The sequence below is a fragment of the Grus americana genome, chromosome 2 (genome assembly GCF_028858705.1).
Source record: "Grus americana isolate bGruAme1 chromosome 2, bGruAme1.mat, whole genome shotgun sequence".
Taxonomy (NCBI): Eukaryota; Metazoa; Chordata; class Aves; order Gruiformes; family Gruidae; genus Grus; species Grus americana.
In genome coordinates this window covers 71,439,953-71,462,900 of record NC_072853.1, presented here as the reverse complement: position 1 = coordinate 71,462,900, position 22,948 = coordinate 71,439,953, and the positions used below count along the sequence as shown (strand labels likewise).

The 22,948-nt window shown below is 40.9% G+C and overlaps 1 protein-coding gene across 6 annotated transcripts in view; it reads left to right on the top strand.

Moving 5' to 3' along the window:
* The first annotated feature begins 8,803 nt into the window (after positions 1-8,803).
* Positions 8,804-22,948, top strand: part of LOC129202208 (poly(rC)-binding protein 3-like) — a 533,188-nt gene continuing 519,043 nt past the window's right edge. For 3 of the 6 annotated variants that reach the window (XM_054814513.1, XM_054814515.1, XM_054814516.1), the window contains exon 1: positions 8,804-9,338. The gene's annotated coding sequence lies outside the window, so the exon portion shown is untranslated. The remainder of the gene's footprint in view (positions 9,339-22,948) is intronic. The other 3 variants (XM_054814518.1, XM_054814519.1, XM_054814520.1) reach the window with 2 other exon arrangements.

The window sequence follows — 22,948 nt, the reverse complement described above, 5'->3', positions numbered from 1 at the left end:
TTCCAGCAAATACATACATTAATTCAATCCATTTGGAAAATTCCCTGTGTACTCAATGTTTAACAATTTCAAATAATAAATATAATTTCTTATTATTAAAATCAAGGTAACTTGAGCGTTTGCCTCCCATTTCCATACTAAAGGACTACATGCTGTCTGTTCTTGTTATCACATACCAGAAATAGTAACACACATTCTACATGTCAGTTTAAAAATAAAAAGGCATGTTTTTCCTGACAACATTTACGTGAGACTTCATTTAAACTTTTTAGGTCAATTCCAGAAATCTGATGCTTCCTGCATTATTTTCTGAAAGGAGAAATTAATTATGGTAACTTAGATCTGCCAGATCATGCATGAATTTAAATATAGGAGTGGGAGTAAATTAGATTATGGGTCAGATTTATAAGCATAAGGGTAAACTAGACTTAATACAGCAGAATTTGATTAATTTGAAGATAGCTATCTCTCTTCAAATATAATCAGAAGTGACTGTCCATGCAGTGGACACGATGTAAGCATGCAGCCATTAAGTAATATGTATGTGCCATTGAGATATTTTTATTCTGTTTCGTGTTTTCATCTCACTTGTCCCACTAAATAACATTTTCTTTCATGCTGTTGTTCAATTATTTTGAAAGCAGGATGTGAAATCCAGTGGGAAAAGAATCTGCGATCAGAGCTAGGAATAATTTGTTCTGTTGTAAAGGACTTGATAAGTTTTCTATTTTTTCCTAATATTCTGTTTATTAATGGGATTTAGGTCATGAAATACTAAAAAGGTACAATGATGTAAAATATTAAGGTGCTGTCAGATATTTTAACACAACAGAGTAATAAGAATTTACATTCATCTTAAAATATACTTCTGAATATGGAAGCATAATATGATATTGCAATTGATTCTCATTTTGTGAAATTGCTCATTGGTCCAAGGTTGTCAAGGACAATGAGAATTGTGCCTAAATCTGTGATTAGGAAGCAGGAGGAAAATGTCAGAGAGGAAATCTGAGTTGACAGAAAAACATCAGAAGAACTGATGATGGAAGAGCTGAGGATGCATGAAATAGGAAGTGGCATCGTTAAGCCAAAAGAAGTGTTTTAAGTTGAGTAGGTGGAATGCAGAACTGCTAGAGACAATTAACGATGATCTGATCTAAGTTGTCCTGGTGTAAAACCGCACTCACGTCACTGCAAGTAAGTTCAAAGTCTGATCCTCTATAAGTCAGTAGCCCCTTCCTTATGGAGTAAACAGGGGGCCAAATACATATTTAAGTAAAGAGAGCAAAATGCAGTCAACTATGGACCTGATCCTACTTTGGCCATAGGAAATTCTTGGCACAGCTCAGGGAACAGAAGTTGGAAAACAGAAGGTAGAAACAAAAGGAAAAATAGCCTTCTTCCTAGGAAACCCTACAGACACCCATGGAAAGTAGAGACCCTTGCACCATGGAGGAGAATAAGAAGTAACAGAAAAAATGAAGGCAACCTGAAGGAGAGAACAAAGAGATGGAATATAATGACTTAGCAAAATCTTCTTTTCCCTTTTTGGCATAGTTATAAGAGCAGAGCTCCAGCTGCCCTCAAAATAGGTAAAATAAATATGTATACTCCAACTTTTCCCCTTATTTCCATAAACACCTTAGTATTCGACAACTATACTGTTCTCGTGGGAACCGCTTTTTTTCTCCTTACATTACTTCTTCGTGCCTTCCTTTCTTTTCTCCTTCCAGTTCTCACACCTCTTGGGTTTTGTTTCCTTTTTCTTTAGATTGTAATCACCCTTCCCTCTCCCCACACTTTTCTTATTTCCAGACTGGCTTATTGCTACACACTTAGTTTACATCTCCTCTCTTTTTCTTTGCCACCTCCTGCTAGCACAAAAACACACAAAGAAGCAAGCAGAGATACTTCTTTTGTCACACCCACCATCACTTCACCACCACCTCTTGGCTCTGAACGCATTAAGAAGCCTTACTGGCACTAACCAGCATCATCTGGGGCCTCAACCCTCACCATTGCCCATGGACACACAGGCTTTTTTAAGCTGAGCCCAGTGCCCTCATTCTCTTTTTTTGGTTATGCTGTAGGAGTGCTGGTCTTGAGCTCAGCCAAAGTTATGCCTGGCTGTGGATGGTTCTGATCTGGCGTGAGATTTTCCAGCTTAATCTCAGACCTGCTCTGTCGTGATGGACCTGCCCAGCAGTCACTGGACTTGACTTGCAGGTTGATTTCACAGCAAACTTGCCTGACGATTTGGACTCTTCCTTGAACCGGACCATGATTGCTAGGCCCGTTTTTTTCACCTCACTTGGGCGTTGTGGGATGAGTGCTGCAATGTTGGAAGGGCTTATCCCCCTTGGTTCTTTGTTCCCTGTCCTTGACAGAGCCGCTGGTCCTTGCTGCTCTTTGACACCTGGTGTGTTGAGTTCTAGGATATTTCTAACCCTCTACAAAACCTAGCTTTATCCTAGAAGTTAAGGAATTGCTTCCATAAATAAATAAATAAATAAATAAATAATAATAATAAAAAATTTCTCCTTTTCTGATTAATTAATATCCTTGGGATGCCAAAAATTAGAAAGCTCACCAGAACTAAAAAAACCAAACAACTGCTTCCTTAAGAAAATCATGCTAATATTTTTTACATGCACAGTAGAGAAAGTTTGTGTACCTGTGAGTGGGGCAGGAGTCTGCTCCATTTTGCTGTTCTATTTTATTGGCTTGCTGCTGCCAATGGTGTCCTGTAGCACTTGCTATGAGCTACGGTACATGTCTTTCAAAGTCAAGCAATCCTATTCTTATTGTCCACAACATATTTGCTATAAGTACTTGAGATGAGTTGTAATCTCTGACCCACTATATATGATGGGAAAGACAGACTTGACAAATGAAGAGCGAGCTTTGACTTTTTTCTGACAAATGAAGAACACAGACTGACAGCCAAATGAGAAATCCATTCTAGTCTCCTTTTAAAATGGATGAACCTGTCAGTAATCTTCTTGGTCAGATAAGAATTACCAATAAGTCTGAACAGATAGCCTACCGAAGTTTAATAAATAAACTAATAGTATGGGGGAAGAGCTAGTGTCATTCTGATGCATGGGAAAGAGCTCATAGAGGTCAGCTTTGTATGTATGGTGCCAGGTGCCAAAATAAGAAGCATGTTCACTTTTTGAAATGCAATTGTAATTTCAGAAATCACTGAAGTGGAATGTCATTTTGAGAACTTGTTGATTGTTTTCTGGAAGAAGTACGTTCATTGGCGGGAGACAAGTCACTTTGCATAGCTTCTGGCAAGTTTGCGACATAGCTGTTGAAACGTAGAATGTGAACAAAACTGGAGCGATACGGCTTTCACAAAAGTCCATCAGTCCTGGCCCATGTGACATCCTCAAAAGGACACGGGGAACAGGCTGATGCTGTTACTCTATAGTACAAAGGAATTAACTGGGGGGGGGGGGGGAAAGCGGTCATCACTGTCATCTAGAGATACATATTTACCAATTTATCCCAGAAAGGACTGCTCAGGACTTAAGTGGCTGCAGTATAAATGAATGCTGATAAAGTTAGTTATGACATCCCTCCACAAAACCCCTTACAAGCCAAGGTATCACAAGTAATCCTTAATACTTGGAGCAGTTTTGACAGGAAGCTGTGACTCTGGACTAGTGATCACAATAGGCATTTCCTCTGATAGAGGGTAGAAACTTTCATATTAATGGAGAACTTAAGATAACAGCTACTTCTCTGCTGAAGGAGAAGGGATTTCCCTCCATAACTCCATCATTTGTCTGCCCGGTTTCCAGCTCAGCTGCTCTGCCTCAGTCTGGAACAAAAGATTTGCTCACGAGTGCACGTTATTAGCCTGGTTTATGTTAATTCAAGTTGGTATGTAAAATTGTTTCCAAATCTATGACAATGCTAATAATTTGAGAGGAAAAATATGATAATGCATGTCATATTTCTATTAATATGTAGCTAGATATTTAAAATTCCTGCAAGTTGCATCAAACTGCAATCAAATAGCTAACACAACTCATTCAACATCACACAGTATTAGGAATGTTTAGCATTTTAAACACATGTAGGTTAGTATAAAACAAACTTTTTAAAAGATGCCTTGGATAATAATTGGCAAAATGGATAAAAATATTAACAAAACTATCGATAATATATAAGATCATAGGACTATTCGGGTTGGTCATCTAGTCTGAAGTATTTCATTTCAGTGTTGTTTGGTATTTTTTCAATTCAAAAGGCTGCTTTATCTTTTATTTCCTGGTCACCTAACATCATAAACTTGCAAAATACCTTCTTTCACAAATGTAGTAAATCATACTATTATAAACCATGAAAAATATGTTTCTACCATGTTTGTACAATAGGAAATAAAGTTGCATGGCTACACCCTTTACCCAGCAATAGGTAACCAGGAGATCATTTCTTAAAAGGCATAGTGTGAAGCAATCAGCATATCTGTGACCTCTGGGGACTTCCCAAACATCTTGAAGTGCTATTTATTGCTTGGACATCCATACTGAATTTGAAAGTCTATATTAAATTAAAGTTTTGATGTGTTCTGTGAAAAGCTCCCAAGAATGTGCATAGCCTGTGAAGTGGTGAGTGGACTCCCATCACACCTGTGCATGACTCGCGAACTTTACCATTTTCAGGTGAAGCAGACAAAAGCCTAGACAAGAGGGACAGTCAGAGGATCTCAAATGGTTTGAAATAATAAATATACTTAAATAATAAATATATTTAAATTTGTGTGAGATAATAATATTAGAAAAATCTTATTGACCTGAAATTAACTTTATAACTTACACTAATAAAAACAGCATCTGCATCTATCACTAGCAAGGACAGAAAGACTGGCATCATGCCTCTTTCAGAGATATCACTAACATGCACCATTCAATCGATGCTTTGTGATTTAGAGAGGATTTCTTCACTATGTCCCTACGAAGAGAAGAGAAGAGAAGAGAAGAGAAGAGAAGAGAAGAGAAAAGAGAATATTTCTGTTGGAAGGGACCTACAATGATCATCTAGTCCAACTGCCTGACCACTTCAGGGCTGACCAAAAGTTAAAGTCTGTTGTTTTTGTTGGCTTTGTCCAAATGCCTCATAAACACAGGCTTGGGGCATTGACCACCTCTCTAGGAAGCCTGTTGCAGTGTTTGACCACCCTCTCGGTAAAGAAATGCTTCCTTATGTCCAATCTAAACCTCTCCTGGTGCAGCTTTGAACCATTCCTGCGCGTCCTGTCACTGGATCCCAGTGAGAAGAGCTCAGCACCTCCCTCTCCACTTCCCCTCCTCAGGAAGCTGCAGACAGCCATGAGGTCACCCCTCAGCCTCCTTTTCTCCAAACCAGACAGGCCCAAACTCCTCAGGCACCCCTCACAGGACATGCCTTCCAGCCCTGTCACCAGCTTTGTTGCCCTCCTCTGGACGCATGCAAGGACCTTCACATCCTTCTTAAATGGTGGGGCCCAGAACTGCACACAGTACTCAAGGTGAGGCCACATCAAAGGTTCACCTCACGTTGGCTACAGCATGGCTTTGGGGGAACTTGACTAAGCAGCAGTGGAGATCTGCAGACATCTCCACCAGGTTGAGAGGGAAGCAAGTTGCTCTTCTGCTGGGTCTACCCTGCAGCAGAAATTTTAAAGAGATACTACTGGCAGGCAAGGGTTCATGGTGACCTGGTTCATACCTCTTGGCAGTATAAGGACACTGAATACATCACCCAAACCGAAGTTTTTATCTCTCTGCCTCAAAGATTACTTTGCTGCACTGTCAGCGTACATGATTTGTGTGTTTCATGATGAACCAAACACAAACAAAAGAATGTCTTGCTCTGGACTGCCTGAATGAAAACCAGAGGACAGCTTCCCAGCATTAACTGTTTGCAGCAACAATGACACCCCGAAGCAACGAAATGACCTGCGAGGAATGATTTTGTTTATGTCAGCTTAAATGGTCTGTCTTGTTCTCTCAATATCCTGACTACTTTTGGGTTTTGATCAATTTAGATGATTATCTATAATGTATGTATACTGTCTTTTGGAAAAAGGATTTCTACAGGAGCTCTTTACGTAATAGAAATCTCTGATTTTTAACCCTTGTCATGATTTCCATCCATTTAAATGTACATTCAGGCTGTAAAAGTGACTGTTTCCCAGCATGCAAAATGACTTGAGGGCCAAGTTATGCTTGTAAATCAGACATCAAATATGCAGATCCTGTGACATGGCAACTGAAACGTACATTTTAAAAAGATATGCTGGCATTTAAGCATTTTGTGTTTAGGTGTTCCCAAATACCACCAATGTGTGTGCTTTTTATAATCCAACTATAAAGCTATTCATCAAAGGGTTTTTTTGTTGTTTTGTTTTGTTTTGTTTTGTTTTCCCTGGAGAAGTGGAATTAGAAATAATAGGTCTGTGCAAATTTGGCAAAGTCAATAGGGCCGCAGAGTTATAATTGACAGTAAAAACTGCCCTGATATTACTGGGCATAGAGTGGCTCAGGGAACAGGTAATGGTCAGAGCCTTGCACTGCATACTGGATGGAGCTGTGTTTTACAGTAAATTGGCACTTCTGGAACAGTGCAGAATGATTCATAAATATTAGAAGCCAATGAGAGTTCATGTAAATACATGTTAACTGAGATGCAGTTTCTCGAAAATGAACTGAAATTAAAGAAAATATTTAATAACATAATGTATAAAACATTACCCCCACTTTAATGTATAAAACATTTCCCCAACTTAGTTTTTGCAGAAATCAGGGCTCCAAGCAGCACACAGTTTATTGCCAATGTCTTTACTCCCCTTTGTGTGGCTGTGAATAATTTTGTATATATTTGATTTCAAAAAAGAGAGACATGATCCAAATCCTGTAAACTCTTGGGTTCAGTCACTAGACCGCTGAACAATTTGGTTCACAGAAGGAACTGGAGAAGAAATGGGCAGAAGCCGAGCCTGCACTGAGACAGAACAGGACCTTCTTCCTCTGACTCCTGTGAGAAGCTCGCTAAAGGAACTACATCCTCTTATTTTATTTCTGCTTCATACGAGAGATTTGGAAAGCTCATTATTCCTCCAGTTCCTCTGCTGCGAACCCGTAGGAAGCACCTCTTTCTCTGGAGGAGGAAAAAGAGTTCAAATGCAGGATAATGAAACTGTTGTTCAGTTGTGAGAATGTCTTTTTCTATTTAATGAATGATTAATTTAGTAAAGATGTTCCTGTTCCAACCAAGACTTGTGTTCAAAATATTTTACCCGCTCCTCTATTTCAGCCGATAGTGGCTGGGAAGCCAGAGCACAGAGATAACTGGCGTGTTCCTGAGAGCCCCCGTGGGAGTGCTCCAAAGGTGCCTGCAAGACCAGAGCCACTCTCTAACTGGAGAATGAAACTGGTCACTCCACATCCCCTGAGATATTACACCAGCGCTGCGGTATCAGGCGGTTTGGCCATCACGACACGCACAGCTAGGCTGCCTGCAGTCCCCACGGGGACAGCTGGTTCACGCACCATCCTCCCTGTGAGTACCAACGCCAGTATTCAAGAGCAACCGTTACATACCCCGGTACCTCCACAACTCTCATTCCAGAAGGCTTCATCTACTGTCAGGTATCAAGAAACGATACTAGTTTGAGTACGTGTCTTTCTTAGCATCAGTTTACATACTGGAGCACACCCTTCTACTATTTACTATATGCACTCCTGCTTATCTCAGTGGGACAGTGGTGCTGAAGCACAGCTTGTATACCAGTTGCAAGTTGTGGATCCAACGGCTTGGCCTGCATTTGCTCTCATTTATGAGGCAATGCCAATTCAAAATCACAAGTCGTAAACAGGCATGTTTACTTACAATAGAAACAAAATACTTTTCAAAAGCTCATTTATTTCTGTGCAGTTAAATTCTCCACTTTTTTTTTTTTTTACTTTTCAATCTAGACAATGACAATGTAAAAAGGTGTCCAAAGTTTTTATATTTATCTTTTTAAAAACAACTTTCACAGGATTTATTTTTAGTTGCAGAGTATTTTTGGGAGTGATAAGTCAGGTAAAAGCTTGCTTCTAGAACATCTAAATGTTTGCTGGATTTTGTCAGCTAAGACAAACGTGACCCTTTGATAGCCCTCATCAACAAAACACTGCGATAGCTTCCATTCGGATCAAGAATGAACATCGTCTGCTGGCGCCACTCTTTGTGAGCCACGCTTCTGTATTAAAGGCAAGGCTGGATGCAGTTTTACTACTTTTAATGAAAATAAGTAGAGTTCTCAGCCTCCCAGCTTGTTGGTGGTGCTTTTCTCAGCGATACTGAGCGACGCTGATGTGCCACTGACATGCCGCGTTCAGCTGATAAAACGCCGATTGCCTTTCAGCCTGCCCAAGTTTTGCTTCCCAGACTCGAACTCCCTTTACCCCGGGGGGGCCGTGCAAGAAGGGCTGCGCTCAGGAGGGGGGGACTCCGCAGCCGAGCCTGGGTCCCGCACGGAGATGCCTGCAGGGACACCCGGGTCCCTCGGACCCCGCACCGGCACTTCTCCCCGCGCAGCAGCACCGGTCCCTCTCCGCGGCCGGCAGCCGACACCGTTCGTCTCGCAGCCGACCGCCACCGGCGGTGCCGCCGCGGAGAGCACCCCCCTCATCCCGCCGGACCCCCTGTCGCGGGCGCGGCTCCCCGCCGCTGCCGCCCCGCCCCTGCCCCGGAGCGTCTCCGCGCCCCGGCCCGCAGCGGCGGGCGGCGGGGGGCGCCCGCGGGCGGCGGCGGGAGCGCGGGCGCGGGGGTGGCCGAGGAGCGGCGGCGGCGTGAACGCGGCTGCAGAGCCCCAGCGAGCCGCGGGAGCGGGAGCGCCGCGCCCGCCGCAGCCGCCGGAGCCGGGCGAGGAGCGAGCCTGGCCGCCCGGAGCCGCCGGGAGAGGCTCACGGCCGCGGCAGCCCCGCGGGGAGGCAGCGAGGGGCCCCTCGCCGAAAGCGCGACCCCCCCGCCCTGCCGTCTCCGCCCGCCCCCAGCGAAGAGAAACAAAACAAAACCCCGGCACCGCCACGCTCTCCCTCCTTCTCCTCTTGGCATTTGGTGGTTTTTCTTTTTTTTTCTTTTTTTTTTTTAATTCTTTTTTCTTGGGGATTCTCCTTTCTCCTGCCAGACTGACTTGCACCTTCTTGATAATTTCTCTTCCCCTCGTTTTTTATACTCTTCTCCCTGCTTCCAAACCCTGTGTCTGTGTGTTTCAATACTATCACAACCTCTGCTAAAAATAGATCTTTTTATATACCCTTCCTCCTCTCTGACCCCATCCAACACCCCTTGTTAAGGTGAGTTGTGTCTTTTCATCACTTTTTTCCTTGTGTGTTGTTTTTTTTGGTTTTGTTTTTGTTTTTTTCTTTCCCCCCCTTTAGGGCAGGTTTTAGGGAGGAGGGGATGTGGAGGAGAGAATTTCGTGGGGAGTCAGAGGCATGTTTGCAAAGCCTTATTTTCCCTTCTGCAGCCTCAGCATCATTCCGGACTGCTCCCTTTTATCCCAAGGATGTAGCTAGCTGATGAAAGTGGGGAACTACTCTTCCCTAGCACCGCATGCTTGGGAGCCACAGCAACAGCAGAGAAAAAAAAAAAAGCGCTTCTCTTTTTTCCTTCGCCCTCTCCCGCCCCCCCATTCCCTCCTCCTTTCTGTTTTTTGGTTGTTTTTTTTGTATGGTGGGTTTTTTTTTTTTGTGGGGTGGTTTTTGTTTGGTTGGGTTGGTTTTTTTTTTTTGGTTGTTTGGGGGTTTTGGGTGTGTGTGTGTGCTTGGTTTCTGTTTTGAAGCAGTACACAGGGGACTTGGAAAGAATTGCATGTGATGTCGGGGGGAGTGAGTGTGCGTGTGCACGTGTGTCTTGAGTGTGTGTGTGCGTGCGTATGTATGTGTATTTTGTGTTTATGGGATGACGAGTGATAAAGCTTCTGAACAGCCACTGTACATAGAGCGAGGAGCACGGCAGAGACTGCTGATGGAGAAATCGGTCAGGGATGCAGGAAAGCTACAGAGCTCTCCACAGAGTTCGGTCCCTTGTGCTCCAGGACATCTTTCCATAGATCATTACTGACACCTTCAAGGTGATGGCTCTCATTCCTCTCCTGGCTTCTCAGTAGAGGAGTGCCGAGAGGGAAAAGTTTCGGGCTAACGTGTATTGATAGCATTTCTGTTCCTCCAGCAGCCCAAGACAGTGTTATTCCAGGGATAAGTGGGGAAAATAGCGATGTGATCCAGAGCAAATGCATTGTTTGCTGTCACATATTAGTGTTCAGTGAGAAAAAGAGAGATGAAACGTTATTAGCTTGGCCAGCCAGAAGAAGAATTGCAGCCCAGTTTATTTCCCAATTCCAAAGTTGTTTTAGACTGTTTTTCTTTCTTCAGCTGTTCAGCTGCTAACTGTTCCTACTGATGAGAGAAATGTGTTTCTTCAGTAAAACAGTCTATTATAAATCTTCTGGGGAACGATTTATTATTCAGAGGCAATAAAGTAATTTATCTGTTTCATGAATTTTTCCCCCAGTCTTTCAGTGTGCTTTCAACTATGTATTTTACCTATGTGTGTGAAGTGGGCTAATATAGATTTTAGTTGCATTTTAACAAGGAGTTAAGGCATAACTTGCAGGGTGCCATTTGCAAAGTGTCACTTAATATAAAGCAAAATAACAGCCCCTGGCGCTTTTTCATGGATTTTTCACATCTCCATTGTTTGTTTCAAAACAAGCAGGTGATTTTGTTTAAGAACTTGGAAGAAAAACTGGCTTCACAATTATACACAGTTCAAATTTTCAGAGCTCAAAATTACTACACTTGTGTGATTGTGAAACTTGAATTTATTTAGGAAATCTAGTGGATCCAAAGTACATGAAAGAGCACTTTGTATATGCAGTTTTCTAACAGGTTGAATCATTTTTGCATCTAAAAGTTTACAAATGAACTAAAAGGGTTACTATCACCTGAGTTTAGAGCCCTTCAGGCTGTATGGATACAGGAACATTAATGTTGCCCATCTAGTTAATGCAATTCCAAAATAACCTATCTTTCCACATCCTGCGCAGATGACATTCAACAAAATGAGCAGTCATGGAAGTAGTCTTGCTATCGAGAGTCATTTCATCATTTCTTTTTCTTGTTAGCCTAAATTAAAATATTTTACACAAGTTTGCCTTGGGATTTTTTTTTTTTTTCCCTGCTGTGGCTGGCTGATGTGAAAGGAGGAAGCATGCTTTGAGTGAGTTGTGTCATTCTTAATGCTTAATAGCAGTGAGGGAAGAAACGCCTGATGTGCTTTGTACATCATCCCTGAAGGTATTCAGGAGTGAGAAAAAGAGACGAAAACCAGCACAGTGCACTAGCAGTTTAAATAAATAAATAAGGGTGATGCATGTTAGCTTGTCAGCTGCTGTTCTGCTGAACCCTGACTACTGGCTAAACACATTTTCTTGGTAAGCACTGCGATGTGATGCAATTTTTTCTGATTTGATAGAGTTTGCTGTTAAAATCACATGTGGCACAGGAGAGTTCTTGTTCTGCTGATAAAAATCATGCCTCCTCATTTTAATCCAGAGAAGGCTGAAATATCCACAACTCCAGCTGAAGTCACTAGGAGTTCTTGTGTTCAGCACTCATCCTAAACATGTCAGGATTCGGGATATTTCCAAAGGATACAATTACCAACAGACCTGTAATGTCTCATTTTGTTTAGGTTTTACATTGGGTGCATACAGCATGTTTAGAAATAAATGTTTCCTTTTACCACAGCAACACAAAAATGTGTCAGTAGATGGAAAACTTTAGCATTGTTTTTCTCATGGGCTTTTAAAGAGAATTCTCTTGGTATTCTTTAGCTGTTTGTGAAAAAGCAGTGTTTGCTTGAGAAATCTATGCACTAAGTTACTTATGCTGGTTGGCTAGCTGTGGACATCAGTGAAAAAAAAAAAAAAAAGAAAAGGATGGCATATTTTTACAAAAAAAGAAAAGACCAAGTAACGTGTTTCTTTATGGTAACAACTGAAAGACCGGAGTGCTTTCAGCTGGGAATGAAAATGCTGAAGCAAGGTTAACGTTGAGTTTGATCTGGTGGTCGTTCCCATTGATGTGAATGGCGGCACACCAGCACGTAGGTTATTCTGTAATGTAATAACCTAGATGAAACTTCCCTTTAATTTGTGTTTTGAGGCTTGGATTAAACCTCAAACCTTGGATTTATTCAGCTGTACAGCCTTTTTTCTTTTTCTTTTTCTTTTTTCTCTTGAAACAAGCTTTATAATGCTGTGAACTGCTATAAACAAAGTAATGGAGGGAGTGTTCAGAAGTCGCTCTGACTTTGTGGAGCTTATGGCTATAAAAGTAAGGTGGGATTTCTCTCTACGGTTAGCCAACTGAAATTGTTTTTCTTAGGTTATTACACTTTATTATTCTGCAATATCAGTCTAAAATGCTTAGTCCAAGGAGTTTTTATTCTGTGGATGTGGTACTTCCACAAATGAAGAACGTGGGTATTTTGTCTTGTCCTAAACTACAGCTATCCATCAGTTTCAGTAGCATTTTGTTGCAGAGCAAAATTGCTGTTACATTTGGACATACTTATTGAGGAAGCTACATTGATCTCGGATTTTCTTAAATTTTTAACAGGAAATTAAAACTCTCACAGTGTTGCCTGGGATTTTTGGAGATGGGGTGCAGTGGTATTGTCTATATCTATGCAGAATGCAATCACAATATACATTAAAAAGCAGTAGCATAATCCATCTGAAAACAAATTAATCCATTTTTCTCTGTAAATCACTCTTACTTTACTAGTTTTAAATGGTACTATGTGTGTTTCAATCTAAGTGTATATTTGTAATTTTAAAATGTTTAGATGAATGAGGTTACTTGATGCAAAGCCAACTTTTTATTTGCGTTTCATATGCTAGAAATATACTTTTCGTAATAAAATATATATTTTTTTTTCTGCTGTACTTGCTTACACATAGAAGAAAATCAGTATATTCCTCCTGGGAGCCAACCACGCGTAACTCTGAAGAGCCAGGCACTGAACAGAACTGCAAGCAGTTACCTTCCCAGTCTTGGTGACGGGGGCTGAATGTCAGGGGTGATGAGCAGTGCTCGGGCACGGCAGGGAAGGGGCGAGCGTGGCTCCTGGGAAAGCAGAGCGTCTGACTGTCTGGTGCTGGGGGGGCTGCGGGGCTAACATAGCAAGTCTCTTCCTCACCTTTAACAGTATTAAACTCCTCTGTCGGGCTGAAATAGCAAGTCTCTTCCTCACCTCTAATAGTATTAAACCCCTCTATCTCGCGGTTTGCATTCAGTGATCTGCTTGGTTTTTCCTTCGTATTAGAGTAGATATGGGAGACTTAATTACAGTCTGGTAGTGTTAACACAGCTCTCTGATGACAACTGTTTTTAAGAGGTCAAATGGAAAATAATTGTGGAGAGGAGTCTCCAGCTACAGTGGTTTTTTTCTTTGCGGTATGTTTTCATTTACACCAGTTTTCCCTGGATTTGCATCCAGCTGTTATGCTCTACTTACCTGTGTGGGCTGGAGGATGCTTTGTATGGAGAAAGTGTTTGTGGGAAGGGGAAAAAGAATATTATTGTTAAATTTGGAATAACACAATGTAACGGCTCCACCAACCCCAACCAAATGCAAGAGTAGCTGTGGTGTTGTAGGTAAAACCCTCAGAATTTCCTTGACGTGAATACGAGATTTCATACTTCATGAAAGGAGACACATTTTTAACCGTAATTCACAGGGAACGCTCTTTTCGGAATGAGACTCGGCAGGTCCCCATGACCGCTCTTGTCCTGCGGGATCTGTTTAGAGCAGCCCAGTTAATTCCTGGTTAAAGTGGGGTGGGGCCACTTTCTCCCACTCGATTGACTGCTCTAGCTCCATGCTTGTAACTGGGTACCTATTCCAATGCTGCAGTGATATCAGCAGCAAAAATTAAGCTTCGTTTATAGGGCAAAATATGTAATGCTCTATTTATTTCTGCTAACGGGCAGTGCTTTTAACAGGGTGTATGAATCCAGTCATTTTTATTAGGGATCTGTTTACCTTGTAACATCTGTGACTTTCTCATCTATGCATTAGATATATTCAAATGCTGTGCACGCTTAATAGGCTATAAGGAAGCAAAATTCTTATCTTCTGTAAATGATAGATAAAATCCTTAATTTGTTCTTTCATTTGTTTTTGGGGGTGTGGATAGTTCAGGACTACGCCTTGTTTGATTAAAATGTGTCTCTTAGTTTGCTTAAAATAGTTACAAAAATATTTATTATTATTAATTTTAGACAGTCTCTTCTGTATGCATTAAAAAAAAAAGTTTCGTTTCACAGCAAGGTTTTAGGGTAGGCCACTGAGGTGTGGTGAGAACTTAGCTCTCTTAAAGACTGGTTATCACACTTTCGTTAATGTAAATGACATATGTAGTGACAAGGTCTTTTTCAAACTTACTGACACTTTGCATACAACAATATCTTTTATAATGAGTCATCTGGGACTCCCATAAAGTTTTGGAGTTTTTTTGATCATCTGCAGTGAAAGTATAAAAATTTTAAGCAAATCAAAGTGGCTGGATTATTTGAGCTCTGGTAGAATAAAACAGCTGTGAACGTATGGTTCCTTTATCATTGCCATCTTTTTGTCTGGGTAAGTTCAGTATAAAATGTATCTGCAAGCCAGTTGCAGCAGTTTGGGGCAATACCTTTAAGTCATGATGGCTGCTTCAGTAATCCAGGTAGAGTTATGACAACATGGTGAAAGACAGGGAGCATCAGCTGGGAAGTAACAAAAGCCCTGACGTGGCTTCGAAAACCTGTCAGGAAAAACAAAAAAGTCTCTTTCTGGAGAAGTCAGAACTTGGCCATGATGTACTTCTAAGCTTCCTTGTACTTAAGGGCTGTTTCTATACATGACAAAATGCCAGTGGTTTACTGGCAGTGCAGAATCCTAATGAAATGCATATAATCCAGCAGAGGTTGTCACAGGAGCAGACTTTGCAACTGTAATACTTATATTTAGATAAGAATGTGAATGGTTCCTTCTCCTGTTGTGATACCAATGGAGAAGTGTGTTTTGTTTCGTTTGTGTACCTTTTGAAAAGATTTATGCCTTTTAACTTATGATAATGAATGGGGAATGATTTAGACTAGAAAAATATGGAAATTAAAAATTAAGGCTTATCTTGCTCTTAACCATTACAAAGGCATGGTCTATGTCTTCGGAGTTCTCATTGTGGCTCTGATGAATATCTCCTACAGTAGCACTGAATGTGGGGTTTGTGTGATGCTTTTCCTACCTGTAAAATGGTATAGTATAGTTAAGGCTAAATTCAGCAATTCCTATTTGTGTTAAATAGTTCCTCAACTTCAGTGAGATTGCTTGCCTAAGCGAGAGACTTGGAAACAAACTCGTAGAACAGTGACAACAGGGAAGGTGTGAATAATAATAATAATAATAATCATCATCATCATCATCTCAGACAAGCTTATCTTGTATGAGATGGCTTGTGTTCCAGGCAGTCTGCATCACTAGACCAAAATTCCTTGGCACTTTCACATGATTTCTGCAATGTGTCATTGCTTAATTCTGCGGCAGGATGAAACAAATTGAAAGTCCTTTCTAAAATCTGAGGTCTAAATAAAGAACATGGTAAATATGGGAACATTTTAAATATATTGATTGATAGTTCAATTTTAATGTTTTAGCTGTATGTTTCTGGATGTCCATCTATGTACAAGAAGTAATTCTGTCTATATTTGGATTTTCACCTACTATAAAAATACTTTATGAATTCTAAAAGCAAATAAATACTTCATAGGTAATTCTTTACATGTCAGAGATGAGACACTGGTGAGGCACTGGAGCAGGTTGCCCAGAGAGGTTGTGGATGCCCCATCCCTGGAAGTGTTCAAGGCCAGGTTGGATGGGGCATTGGGCAACATGGTCTAGTGGAGGGTGTCCCTGCCCACAGCAGGGAGGGGTTGGAACTAGATGGTCTTTAAGGTCCCTTCCAACCCAAACCATTCTATGATTCTATGTTACAGCCATCAACTAATTAGCTATCACAGCAACACACACCCCACACACACCTTGGGTTTTGTAGTACATCATAGACAAAATTTTAAGCAGCAGTAGTAGTAAAATGAGAAACCAGAAGAGGATAATTTATTTTCCTTCTCTTTTCTTTTTATAGTTAGCTTTCAGTGGTAATGTGGGGCAGAGACTAGGAAAGAATTGTAGATTTGACTGTTCTAGCCACCGGCTTAGTTTTAAGACTCCTTACACTTTTTGAGTGGGGACTGGTGCTTGTATTAGCATTTGGGATTGGCAGGATTCCTCTGCGTGCCAATATGGAAGAATCTGGGAAAGAGAGGATTTTATGATTCTTTCATGTCTGAAGGTAAAATCTGCAGTGCCATATGGATAATATCAGAGCATCCACTCCTCTGAGATCTTTCCAGTGCATATTGCAAAGGCAAGCTCAAGCTAGATCTTCAAGGCCAAAATCTTAAAAGCAATTTCCAAATTTGCACTCTTACTCAGATTTTGCTTGTGTGTGGCACCTACGTGTGCAGCTTAGAGATGTAAGCGATGGGAGGCAGAGTCAGGGACAGTAAAGTAGACGGAATCAAGGAAAAGACTTAGCAAAAGGATAACATACATTTATAAGCAAAAATGCAAAAAGGTAAGTGTGGGGGAGTCCTTAAGAGAGAGGATGGAAGAGGGAAAGGCATTGCGCAGCGATGGAATTAATAAGATTCAACAGAACATGAGAGATAAAAAGCACAAGACAAATATCAGAGATGGAGGCTAGATTGCAAGAAAGACAGCACAACTAATGGTAGAAGGCAAAAAGGCAGGCTGAAAGGGAGCTGCACACAGTCTGTTTAAAGTATAGTTTCAAGATCAGCTAAAGTTGATCTAAATTCCAGTGGCTTCTGCAAAGGGAGTCCTGCACGCTCCTCCCTCCTTCCTCCGAATGATGTGCTGCAACTGGTAATATGAAAAAAGAAAAATTCATCCAGATTGGATCCTTGATCCAGCTGACTAACTGCTCATGTGAACATTACAGCTGCCTCAAGGCAAAGAGGCGGGGGGGCAGACATAGGAAAGGGCAGCATAAAATTGACTTACGCTGATGACGGATCTGTGTTCTTGGTCTGAATGTCCTGGTGAGATTCCGAGTTAGAAATTATTTAGAAGAGAGGCTGGCTGGGAAGACTTGAAGTTGTAACACAAAGAAAGGAAGAAGCCACCTGGGACAGTATTTATAGTGAGCGGTTTAGACGGCTGCATGCAAAGGAAAAAAAGATGCTCAAAACACTGAGGAGGCAAAATCAAGCATTTAAAAGTTACAAAAAGCCGGTATTTATGTTGCCTCTGTATTTAATTCAGCATCCATGGGCATGCCTGCTGATGCAGTCTTTATTACATGATCAAGTGGGGCTTTTTCCCCTCAGGACGGCCTGCAGAGAGGCAGGGTGGCAGAGGCTCCAGGAGTACCATGCCCCTCACGAGTGGCTACCCGGTCCCTCATGAGCCCCGTTGAGCAGAGCAGCGCCCGCGACTTGGGGCTTATTTCGCTTCATCGGATCACGAGCAACAAAGTCCAGTGCTCGGCAGTCCCACTGGTAGCTCCATGCTTCCCTCTCACAACCTTCACGTGTATCTCCCTCATGGGCCCCGGCGTATTTCACACTGACTTGTACCACTTTTTATTAATCCAGTGGGTTAATGGCTCCCAAACAAAACATCTTTCTGCCTCTTTTTGCCTCATAGCTGCACCTGCAATGTGCTATACCTATGCAGCGTGTGTTAAGCTTACTTTTAAATGGTAACGTATGCTTCAAGTTTCTCTTGGAATAAGAAGAAACAATATCGAAAAATAAAAAGAAATTCAGAATAAAATGCCTTCAGAGAAAAGGAGGCAAAGTTTAGAATATGTTTTGTAATAAATGAAATATAAAGATCTTAGATCTCATTGGCTATGTTTTTAATGATTTTTTTAAAAAAAATATTAAATGGGGAAATTAGATTATGCACAAATACACACACACACACACACAAAACCACATTATGGATTCCACTCTTTGAAGGAAAGAGTTGGAAAAGAACAGTTTACCCAGCCCTGTGAGAAATAAGATGCTGACAGATGATGTCATGCTGTCTAGACTAGCATAAAATATGTATTTTTAAAAAATCTTAGCTAACTTATTTAAATAAAATATTTTAAAATTCTAAGAAATCACAAGTGCTAGCTGGTGATCTTAGATTTCACTTTGATCATGTTTTATGGGTTCTGGTGTCTTTTCATAACATATTTTTTAAATGCTTCTTTTTTTCCCTTTAAACATACCTACAGAGAATTGCATACTCATAAGAAGATATGACTGATTCTTCTGGGTTATCCAGCCAAGATATCTTATAATTCCTTTCATGTACTGAGCAAACTCCTTCTCACAACTATTTAGGGATTTTTTTTTTTTTTAGTTCCCATACTACCATTTGGAGGCTGTTTCATTATTCTGGTTTCTTTTTCCCTATATCAGTTCATGGCCTGCTTATATTATTTTGTTCTTGCTCTAATCTTGTACTTGAGCTTCAGTGTCCTTTTCTGCACAGTGTTTACTGCCCCGAAGCATGGAGCAGTCCTGCTCGCTGTCTTCCTGTGCTAGGCTTAAAAAGCAAGTTCTTGCCTGACAGAGTTCAGCTCTGGTGAGGACTCCTAAATTCCTGTGGAGGATAGACAATGGTGTAAAGTTAGACACAACAGGGTTCTGGTCATGCTCCTCATTCATGCGATGACTGATCTTAAACCAGTCCTCAGTATTGACCTTCAGAGAGCGAGTGATACGTCAAATGCCTTACCCACATTTCTCTTTGGGGGTAGGTGTAGTCTTCCAGTGCATAGTGCACTACGGGGTTTTTGCAGACTCATTTTCATTTGGCTTAGTTCTGGTTTCTTACTATAAATAGTTTTAGGAAGACAGAAGCAACCTTTGTTTATAGTTTGAAAAAAAAAATCCTGTTTCTCCGTTGTATTACATTTCAGTTGGTGAGAGTTGATACTTTAACATTTAAACAGATACAATATTCTAAGCAGTAATATTTCAAATAGGAGGTAGCCATTATGCTCTAAGCAAAATTATTTTCAAATCAGACTATCTAATAGTCCTAATCAAGAATGCATTGGTTTTCATGTGGATTTACCACTTGTACTTCATTTGGAAAGCTGGAAATTAATATAGTAAGTTTTGATTCTGGACTCATTTTCTAATTTAGAAATTACTGGGAAAAGGAACGTGTATATTTTATTTTTGTTCCTTGAAGTATAGTGTAAGCAGAGGGCAGCAAATACATGTGGCTGGCCTTTTTATGTTTTGAGAACTTAATTGATATGGCTTTATTTTGAAATGTGAAGGGCATTAGTTCATGATATTTTCAGTTTGCATTTTTCTTTTCTTTCTCAAAAACCAAGGAATGAAGTCATGATAGTGAAGCTTTTAAATCATTTGCAACTTGAAAGTCATTGCCTCTATGCATGAAATAATTTAACCAACATTTCACAAGGAAGGGTGAATGCTCTATAATTAGATTGATATGACTAGTGCCATCTTTATCAAGTTCAGGTATATACAAACTATTTTATACATTGGTACGTTATACAGGTAAGTTAATACTTACCAAATGTGGAATTATTACATTTGTCATTTAAAAAAACCCAAACACCTTCCTGTATTACTTGTCGTTAATCTTCTGTCGGAAGATTAATATGGATGGATAAGATACAGTTCTGTTATTAGATATTTAAAAATAGTACAATAAGTAGTATCTAATACAACAATGCTACAATAATACTACAATAAGCAATACTTAAAAGTCAGTAAAATCCCACAGTGAATGAAGGAGCTGGAACTGTGACTCGTATCAGCTGCCCCACACCAGAATCTCCAGGGCCTGTTGACGTTTGCCTCGCCTGCAGAATGACTATGCATGTTATCTGCAAGGTGTTAGTCCATTAGTAATGAGCTACCTTTAATCCTGGTGTAGACATCCTCTTCATGGAAAAGGGTGTGTGTCACAGCGTTAAGATTTATGTATGCTTACATGGGCAAAAAACTTCACTCATTGAGTTTGCCCCATTTAACCTAGTGGGGCTGCAGTTTCTCATTTGAGTGTTTGTAGGAGTAAACTCTGAGTCATATTTGTCCTGCAGACCTGGGCGTGGAAGGGATTCAAGATCTGCGTAGGGGAATAGCCTGCCAGCGTCTGCATACACAAAGGTTGGGGCTGGGAAGAAGCACAGAGTCCTTTGCACTAACTCTATCCAGAAAAACAGAATGTTTGTGCTGGCTGGAAAGAATGCAGTAATGCACAGAGTTGTTGTATATGTTGCTATTATTAAAAACAAAAACAAAAAACAGACAAACAAACCATCAAAAAACCAAACACACCAGAATTTTTTTATTAAAAAATGAACTATTGATCTGGCAAAAAAAGACTATAATAATATGTCATGGCAGTGTGTGACCTGTTTTCCGAGGATGCTCTGGATGCTTTTTGATTTTCAAAAATTTTTTTCCACATGCTGTTGCTATGGTAAGAATCGGCACATCAGGGAAAGGTATCATAACAAATAACCTATAAGAGCTTTGCATTTCCTGAGATACACAGGGACAGTTTGGAGTTTCTACTAAAGCCTGGTCAAAAGAGTTTTCAAACTGTGGGCAGCATCTCTCTTGTTATTCATGGACTACTTTTGCAGGGCCAAAACAAATCAAGAAAGTCAACCTTTTTATCAATAAGGTTATATTAACTGCAAATGAATTCTTAGCTCCTTTAGAAAATTTTAGGTTTTCCATAAATCAGGAGGGAAAAGAAAAAAAGCCAGAAGGAAATGTGATGGTGTAATGGAGATGAAGCTAAGAAAAGCAAAAGGAGGGAGGATGTAGCCCAAGATTTACTCAATTTGACTTTTAGAAATCAAGTCATGGTAAAATTGGATGAGTACAAGAACTTGGAAATACTGACTGTGGCCTATAATGGCATGGGCAGCTCCTACGTGGCAAAGATTGATCAAAGTATTTGAGTACTGGAAAACAGGTGGCATCTTCAGATGGTTCCAGACCTAATTGCTTCAACTGTATTACCAACAGTACTTGTGTACCACAGCCTGCTAAACAGAGATCCTGTTGAAGAGAGTTTTGAATTTACTGAACAGAAGTTACCTACATTTCAAAATGTGGTAAACTAAGCTTATCACATGAGATGGAGCTGTACTTGGTGCACTTTTTAATATTAACTGTAGGTAGAGATTGATGCATGAGAAGAGGTGGAGAGGGAATTGGAGACTCCAAATTTGTCTGAGTAGCTGAAGCCACTGGAGATGACAGGCGGTGGCTCTGCTGGAAGATCTGTAGATCAAAGAGCTCCTTAGTCAGTGTTAGAAGAGAGTGGGTTTGTTACCTGACAAGGCTAACTCCCATTCCTGCAGCAGGATGCTGGGGGAAAAAAATTGAGAGGGCCGCTAGTCCCCTCCTGAATTATGGACTTTGAATATAGGACACCAGTCTGACCTCAGTCTATTAGGAGACTATTGGCAGAACTAAGGAGACTGACCAAGAGAGTTTAGTCCAAATTTAATGTTTCTTGCCACAAACCTGAGGGGTTTTTTATATAAATGGTCCCATCAATCCAGATGTTGCTCTAAACTTTCACCTAAATGCCACATAGAAGAATTAAACCATTTTAAATGTAAAGTATTAAAAAAAAATATTTAGTTAGAGATTTAGTTAATTCTTCAGGCTACGATGACATCAGTTATTTTGAAAGCTAGCATCTCCTCAGTCACAGAATCGGTGGCCTCACGCCAAGCCCAGCATCCCTTCGGAATCATGCAGAGTTTGCATTGCGATAGTGTTTCCAGTGAGCGTTGTAGCAATGTGGCAGGCTTGCCTTCAAATGTCCTGGATGCAGTTTACTTGCAGTAACCTTGTTCAGACCCACCTACGTGTTTTGAGGGTTAGCTTTCTACCGTTTAGCCTGCTTAAAATATTTTGATCCAACGTACCAGATCTCACTTGCATGCTGGTTTGTAAACTTCCTGAGCAGCAGAGTCGTGGTGGAGGTGCCTCCTCGGCAGCAGAGGGACTGTATTCCTCCTGAGGGATGCTGCTGAAGGCCAGCAGTCCTGGCCATCCTGAGCTTGGATGGTCCTTCCGCCTTCTAGCATGAGTGCTTTCACCTAGTGTGAAGACAGTGGAGTTTAATAATAACCAGAGTGAGGAAACAGTGGGATCAGCTGGATGAAAACTCAGGCGTCTTGGAAAATCCCCCTCTAACGTGTTTCAGTCTCTAACTTCTGTCAATATTAAGAAGGATTTTATACCAAAGACCTCTCTGAAAATCCTGCTAACCTTCTGTCTTTGTTGGTATTAGATGTGGATATGTTAAAACAGTGTGCAGAATTACTGTTATTTTTAGACTGTTTTTCTGAAAGGCTGATGACAGTCTGCTTCTTACCTTCTTCCTCTTGTCTCCAGTAACTCTTGTGTCCATTTGCCAATGTCAGCCACATCTGCCATGGGGCTGAAATCTCAGAATACAATCCAGTCCCTAGAAGTTTCCTCCAAATATGTGCCTGGACAGATGAGAAGGGCACTGAGTCTGAGGAGAAGACCGCAGATTGTCAGTGATGGGCCCCTGGCAGACCGCCAGCCATAGGAGTCAGTCACTGGCTGGACCTTCTTAGACAGCTAAGACACTTGAAATCAACACAAGTTTGTAGGAAACTAGGCTTCTTTAATGCCTTCTCTGTAATGCTTTTGTTCATAACCCTGACATATGGTAACTATCCACAACTTTCATGGCTACCCTTGGCATTTAGGGACGCTTGGCACTG